A 7,462-nucleotide genomic window follows, 5' to 3' on the forward strand; every position below is an offset into this window, starting at 1 on the left:
GAGAGAGGGCAGGAGACTTATGGTGCAACCCTTCATCTCAGTGATGTCATGGGAACTGACCTAACGAGAAGCAAAATCACACAAAGCGATATCATACGCATGTGCCTGTGGAGGCGCACTGTCAAGGTCCTATTTTTAATAGACAATTTGCTTTCCAGCAAAATTAAATGATGGGTGGAAGGTTGTAGTTTGGTATTACTCTTGGCAACTTTCCATACCCTAATTGTTTTAGCAGATCTGTTCCATTACGAAAGTGGACAGACCAACCATCTCCTAACTATTCTTGGGACTGCCACCAATGGAAGCAATCCAGTCAGAATTGCTAGACAATGTCCCCTCTGCAGGAGAACACAAGCAAATCCAGACTTATGTTGGCCTCGATGGACCTAAATAGTGAGGTTCAGTTTCAGTTTTATTCCCTAGAGGTAGCAAGCCAGTAATGCTATGAATACATAAGTGCCTCTTGCATTGATTTGGTCAGATTTATATTACATTATATGAAATTCAATCGTGACCTTGCCCCCGGTGTGAGCAGTCTGCCCTGAACTGCTAGACTACAAGACCAAAACATGTCTGGGGTTACTTGCATTACAATGCAGAGGGGGACGCTTACCTGGCAGGGGTGAATCCGCGAAAGGCAGATCTCTCAGGGTGAGCCTCATCCATTGTACATCGGATTTGCTGACCCCTGCAATGTGCTCGGCTGCAATATTTCTGGTAGTGGGGGACTGCGTTCGCGCTTTCCCCTAAAAAGAAGAAAAAAAATGCAGAGGGGAAGTTGCATGGCAGCTTGAAATGGACTTCTAGATATTGGTGACAGGACCAGGACTGATTTGCATATGTATGGTCGCCTTGTTCAATGCCACAGTCCAATAAGTGAGGGCATTGGAGGATGCCCAGGGCAATGATTGTGGTTGTGATTTAATCGAAGTCTTGCATTTGGTTTATCGCTGCATTTTCTTGTAAAGAAAATGTGGTAAGTTAATGGGATTGCAGGATGAAACCATTACTTATGTGCATCTGTTTTTTATCCTGCTTTTTTAACAGTAGGTTTGGTTAAGAGCCAGGGTCACCTAGGTGCTGGATCACTGATAATATAGTTGCTAGGTTTATCTTCCGTTTATGATGCAATGTATGAGAAGTCTTGTCACTTGTTTGTTCATGAGCAGAATAGTGATTTATTTGCACACTTGAAGCCGACACATGTATTGACCCAACAGGGGTCTTTTTCAAGGCTACTGTGATCATACATAATATGCAATTGGTGATAGGTTGTAAGAACCACACTGATTAAGTGAAAACCAAATGAACATTCCAGTGTTTAATGTATTTAATTCGGTAATATTGTGACATGTGGATACGCATATTTGATGTCAGTTATTTTATGCATATTAATTGTATGTTGATGGTATTCCACTGAGTGACATGGTGTGCAAATGGTATACAATTGTGCGGTTGTAAGCATAGAAAGCATGAAAGTGTAGCAAAATCAGTATTTTTCCAATTGGTAAGTAAGTGGTACCAGGAAAGAAAAAAAAGAGAAATGGCCATGTTAGTTCGGGTGGATAAGGGTACCTGGCCATGTATTGGCTGTTCGAAGGTAGTGCATAATATACTGGGTGCTTACCGTGTGTAGTTTAAGTGGGTGATGTTGTGGGGAGCTCTTGTTAAGGGCTGAAGTTGTATAACCTGCAGGATAAAAGATACATATTCTTGGGTTAGGAACCAAAGCGATTGACATCAGTTCTGTGAATTAACATTGCCGGCAGTATTTCTTACATTCTGGCTCTGATTTGGCTGGTCTAAGATGTAAGTGAGTATATAATATGTGTGAGAACCAGTTGGAATTGAAAGTGGGGATTGAGAAAGGCTGCTGGTTGGGGGCCTGTTGAGCCGTATGATGAGAAAGGTTCAGTAAAACCACCCTGTTGCAAAAAGGGTAATTGCAAGGGGACGAGTTGGAGGTTGCCCACTTAGTTTACACATGAGAGTGTGTGGGGTCAGCGTAAGTGCCATAAGGCTCAGGGTCGGGGTCATGGAATGGGGCCAGAATACGGTGTGTGCTGCTACTCACAGATCACTTGTGAGTGGAATGGGAGCCTGAAAATACACTTAGGTGCACTGCACTGTCGATGCTATACTTATAGGTGTACTGATGTGATAAGGCCAAATGGTAGACTGAGGCAAGGTATCTTATGGTAAGCTGAGGGTGGTGTGGGCGGGCCGATAAGGTCATAGTATTAAGAGGCTGGCGGACAGCATTCCTCCATCTTGTGAAAAAGGAGACTGGGGCAGCTCGGGGTCAGGCTGGCATGGTCAAAAATGTGAGGGGGTTCAGAGAGGCTTGAAGAAAGCTACCCTGAATCAGTGGCTTCGGGCGGCTTCTCTCGGCTTGGCCAAAAAGGGGGCAAGAGTACCGAGGGTGGAGGTCAGAAACGCAGGGATATTAGTTGACGGTGGCTTACTTGCAAGGCTAAGTGGGCCTCTGCAAGAAGAGGAGCGGTCACGGCAGTATTGCGATGATGGCCACCATCTTTGTCCTGGGTTTATTAACTGGGGATGGTCTTGAAAGAGAGGCTCTGGTTGGTTGAAGATCGCTGACGTATTGACGTATTATAGGTCGTATTGAAGGTCAGAGTGAGAGGCTATTGGGACATAATTGATGTCGGATAAATGTAAATTCAACTGAATGGAGTGCCACTTAATTGATACAGTGTGGTCACAGTGAGGAAAGCGGTTCCCTAATGTGTGTTAGTATATCACCGTCAAAAGTATTAGAGGACAGCATTGCGTAATGCAATGCTACTAATGTGTGAAGGTGCTGAAACATAAAAATAAGAAGGTAGGCATGAACATCTCATAAATGGCTGTGCCGGGGCCCAAAGTAGCGAGGGAAGGAGGTCACAACCGCTGGGGTAGTGGTTGCTGTTGGCTTACCTGCTAGGCCAGGCAGGCCTCTGCACAAAGATGAACGGTTACAGCAGTATTGCGATGCCGGCTGCCATCTTTGTTCAGGGTTTTTAACTGCCAGTGGTCCCGTGATTGGTCCTTGGGAGAGAGGCTCGGCTTGGTTGGAGATCGCTGACCTAGCAAAAATTCAGAAGGTCGAAGTGACAGGCTAGTTGGACATAAATGATGTTGGATAAGTGTAAAATAGAATTACAACAGTGGGGTAAGAGTCGGAACGAGGTTCCCTAATAGGTCTTGATATAGTACAGTCGGAAGTAGTGGAGGACGGCATTTCGTAATGCGATGCTGCTGAAGTGTGAGAGTGCTAAAGCAAAAATTTAAAAGGTCAGTACGAACATCTCATACATGGCAATGCCGGGGGGCAGCTGCTTTCCGGGGTCATATGGTATTTCTAATATATTGGTTCAGTGTGCATGAGGAGAAAACAAGAAGTGTGGATTGAGAGAATTTAATTAGATATTTAATGAGTTTGTTGGAAACATGGTTCCAAGCTAATGAGGGAGAGGTGTGTGGTGATGCACTACTGTCAGAAGTGGATATGACAGGGGATGAAAAGGTGACGTGGGCCCAGTAGCGGGTGGCTAGCGGAAGGTTGATGGGAGGCCATCCAGGTATAAGATGGAAGGTTAGGGCATCAAAGCAGGGTCGAAACGGAATAGGCGTCTTCTGATTGGTACAGAAAATTGCCTGAGTACGGAAAGAGTTATGCTCTTGGTGGTGGTGGTGGTGGCGGTGGTGTGGGATTTAAGTGCCTGGGCAATGGAACCAAATGAGTTCTGCTTACAGGTGTGGGTCCATTTGTCCAAACAGGACCCCTTGGTGTCCTGTATCAGTGCTGGTGTGGAGTATCCAGTAGGAGGATGGGCCAGCAGTAAGTGTTAACAGAAAAGACGGCCTACTGTAAAGCATTTTTACAGAAAAACTTTAAGTTTGTATTCGGTGTTCAAGCACTTATTAACACATCAGTATTTACATATTAGTTTTTCTTCTCTTTGTCACAGTCTGAGTTCATGGTCCACTTTTGGTCTGGTATCACATTTTACTGTTTCCAGCCCAATGAATTGAATGTCCCTTTTGTTGTTCAGCTGGTGACTGTCGTGCGGCCAGAGGGTGTCTACTGTCCTGGGAGTTCAGTATGCTTAGATGTTCTCGGATTCTTGTTCTGAGCTCCCTGATGGTGCTTCCAATGTATTTAAGTTTGCAGACACAGATAATGACATAGGAAACAAATTTAGATTTACAGTTGAAAAATTGTTTAATTTTGTGACAGTGTGTGTCATTGAAAATGACATACTTGGCATAAAGCGCATGTGGGCACATGCACAAGTTCCCCATTTGTGGAAGCCAGATATTATAGAGGTTGTGAGGCAATTTTGGCTTGCCGATTGTAATGGTGCTATGTATGAAGGACTAAATATTGTTCTTAAGGTCGATGCCTTAGTGAAGGAAAATTGTGGTCTTTCTGAGATCCAGTTGAGTATATTTTGATCTATGGCTAACAAGTGCCAGTGTTTGTTCAGGATTTTCTGGAGTTTGTAGCTGTCCTGGTGGAATTGGGTGACATATTTTATTGTTTCATCTTTGATGTTGCTGTTTTTATTGCACTTTAAATTATAGTGTCATCCTATCCTCTTTCTCTGAATCTGCCTCTCAGAAGTTTACACTCTTCCTGGTATGCTTCGTTGGTGCTGCACTTCCTTTTTGCACATATCAATTCTCCTTTGGGAATGTTCTGTATGACGGTCTTTCTAGTACAGCTTGTTGCGGATAAAACAGATTTGATCTCTGTGAGTTTTCTATAGTTTGTGGTATGCAGACCCATGGCGTCACTCATGATTCTAATATCCAGGAAGTGTATGATTTTGTAGCTGTGAATCCCTGTTAGTTTGATGCCAAAAGAGTTGCTGTTGAGGTATTCTTTGAAGTATGCAAGCTGATCTAAAGTGCCAGACCAGATCATTAGTATGTCATTGATGTACCTATACCATTTCTATATGTGGTATTTAAAGTCAGGGTTGGCAAATGCAAAAACCTGTTTTGCAATAGTTCATAAAGAGGTTGTCCACTACTGGAGCATATGTTTCACCCATGGCAATGCCCTTGACTTGTCTCTAGTATATGTCTTGGAATAGAAAGACATTGGGCCCAGGTCCCTCCCCCGCCAGTCATACACACCTGCACTGCCTGCCTGGCAACCCCCACACTTGGGGACTGTTTTTGTCTACACTTACCTTTGCACTTCACACCTGCTGGTTGTTACCTTACCTATTGTTATTACTCTTTGCCATGTACTGCACTGTCCCCTTTCCTCTACCCCCAGACCCTCCCCCTTCCCCCATCCCAGGTACTTGCGCAATCTGAATGACACCAGGCCTAGAAGGATCGTTGTCTGTCCTCCTTTTGTTCCCCCTGCTGTCACAACCCACATCCAGAAGACCCCCTGGCAAGCCCATTGGCCAGGAAGGGTCTTGACTCGGGTCTCCACTAAACCCAGGCATCCTTGGCCTAGGGCTTCTTGGGACCAGTCCTGGCGCCTTTGGCCTTTGGCGCCAGGCTCATACTTGATAAAGCACTTGTGTTGGGAACTACTTTATTTCAGTGTCAGTCAACATGGAGGCATCCACATAGCTTGGCTCTTTGGAACCAAGCTATGCGCTATAGTATTTTTGGGTGTGGTACCATAGGAACTATTTAACCGGGACTACTTTCTTGGAACTGTTTAAACCACACCCGACTGGGATAACACGCTTCGCGTTACTTTGCAATTCTGCAACGTGACGCTCACCGTGTGCAGCTGCACACGCGAACCTCGGAAGAACAGCATCTGTTAAGAAGGAAAAGGACATCGTTAGCAGCAGCAGCTTACCAGAAATTTCATCATTAGCTGACTAGAGCTATTGCGATCAGCATCCCGGAACCAGCGCTCCTCCCGGACCGTCGGATCTGCAAAAAAGGAAAAAACAAGGCATTGGACATTTTACAATTTAACGAACGGTGCCGAAAAGCTTACCTCGCAAGCCGCTCCTCGACCAGCATCGCCTCAGGAATTCCATGCACCGGGTGAGCACCGAGACTTGTGGGGAAGAAAAGACAACAGGTTAGCAAAAGGCAAGGCATCATAGCGCAATTGACTTTAAACATGCAGTCTGGACCTGCGCTGTGTGGTGAGCTGAAAAATATGAAGATCAGTTCTGTTGAAAACATGGCTTTGTTTAGGAGCAAGAAGCACAATAGAAAAATGAAAATAATTTCTCTTCAGCAATGCACTTAGCACAATGAGAAAAATTGTGTGATGTACGTAGGTCTGGACAAGGGGACGTGCTCATGATTGACAGGGGGTGTCATAAAAAAGGGCTCTGAGTCAGAGTAGAGTGGCATTCCTGTTTGGTCACTGACGGACGAAGGCAGGCAAAAGTGCTGTTTGCTGAGCAGACTGAGTCTGATGCTTGCAAGCTGACTGTTTGCTGTGCTAAGGCTAAAATTGAGGCCGTCTCTCCTGCCATGATGACCCTTAGAAAAACTGCAGTCTCCAGAGTCCTTATATGGGTTGTCCCTGTGCGAGGCAGGCAGAAAAGCTGGAGAAGATTTTACTCCCAAGCTGAGTCGGGAATATCGCCAAGAGATTTAGGTAAATATGAGATTAATTGAGGTGCTGGTGATGTGAATGATACTATGTAGCACAGGTTCAATAGTTAAGTTAATTTTCCCGAGCCATTGCAAGAAGAAAAACGTACTTGTACTGTGAAGTACAATGTGGGCATAAGCTGTGTAACTTGCATAATTCTATTTTATGATTAAGAACAAATTCAAAAAAGTAATTTAGTATCATTATATTTATTTTGCATTCTGTCCCTTTGATTTGACATGCATGCAGAGATGCAGACGTGCAGTAAGAAATATCTCAAAGCAAAGTAGCCGCAGTGAATTATTTTATTGAGAGAGGATGAATGAATGTGCTGTATTTCAATTGCATGCTTCACGTGTGTTGAAACTCAGCCAGAAGGGCATATTGTAGTATTGTACATAAGATACCACAGGAGGGCATGATCCATCTATTCAGAGTATATTAAATCCAGTATTTATTCGTTGTTAGTGACCCTGGTAAAAATAATTAATAGACAGTATTCTGAAATCAGTCTCACCAATATAAAAAAAATACCCCAACAAGTTTACCACAACATATTGCCAACGACTATAAAAATACCACAAAGTAATAGATATAACCCCAAAATATATCTAACAATATCCATGACATTTCAGTTACCGCTGTAGAACTTATTTTGTAAAATGAATGCAAGGACTACAGAAGTTTCTCAAAGAAGTTAATGATAATTTCTAAGTATCTATAAAACCTTATAACTACAGTAAAGACAAAAAGAGTGCATTAATTCATTCAATTGTTTTGAAGGGTCTTTGTCAGTTCCCTAGATTAGTTGCTTTGAGAATTGAGTCTTTTAAATGTCTGTGAAGTGGATATAGGCAAAGGACAGAG

The 7,462-nt window shown here is 43.7% G+C and overlaps 1 pseudogene; it reads left to right on the top strand.

Moving 5' to 3' along the window:
- The first annotated feature begins 605 nt into the window (after window positions 1–605).
- On the top strand, window positions 606–749 carry LOC138570440 (U1 spliceosomal RNA; annotated as a pseudogene).
- Window positions 750–7,462: the final 6,713 nt, after the last annotated feature.

This window comes from Ambystoma mexicanum, chromosome 2q, assembly GCF_040938575.1.
Source record: "Ambystoma mexicanum isolate Mex_15411 chromosome 2q, UKY_AmexF1_1, whole genome shotgun sequence".
NCBI classification, from domain to species: Eukaryota; Metazoa; Chordata; class Amphibia; order Caudata; family Ambystomatidae; genus Ambystoma; species Ambystoma mexicanum.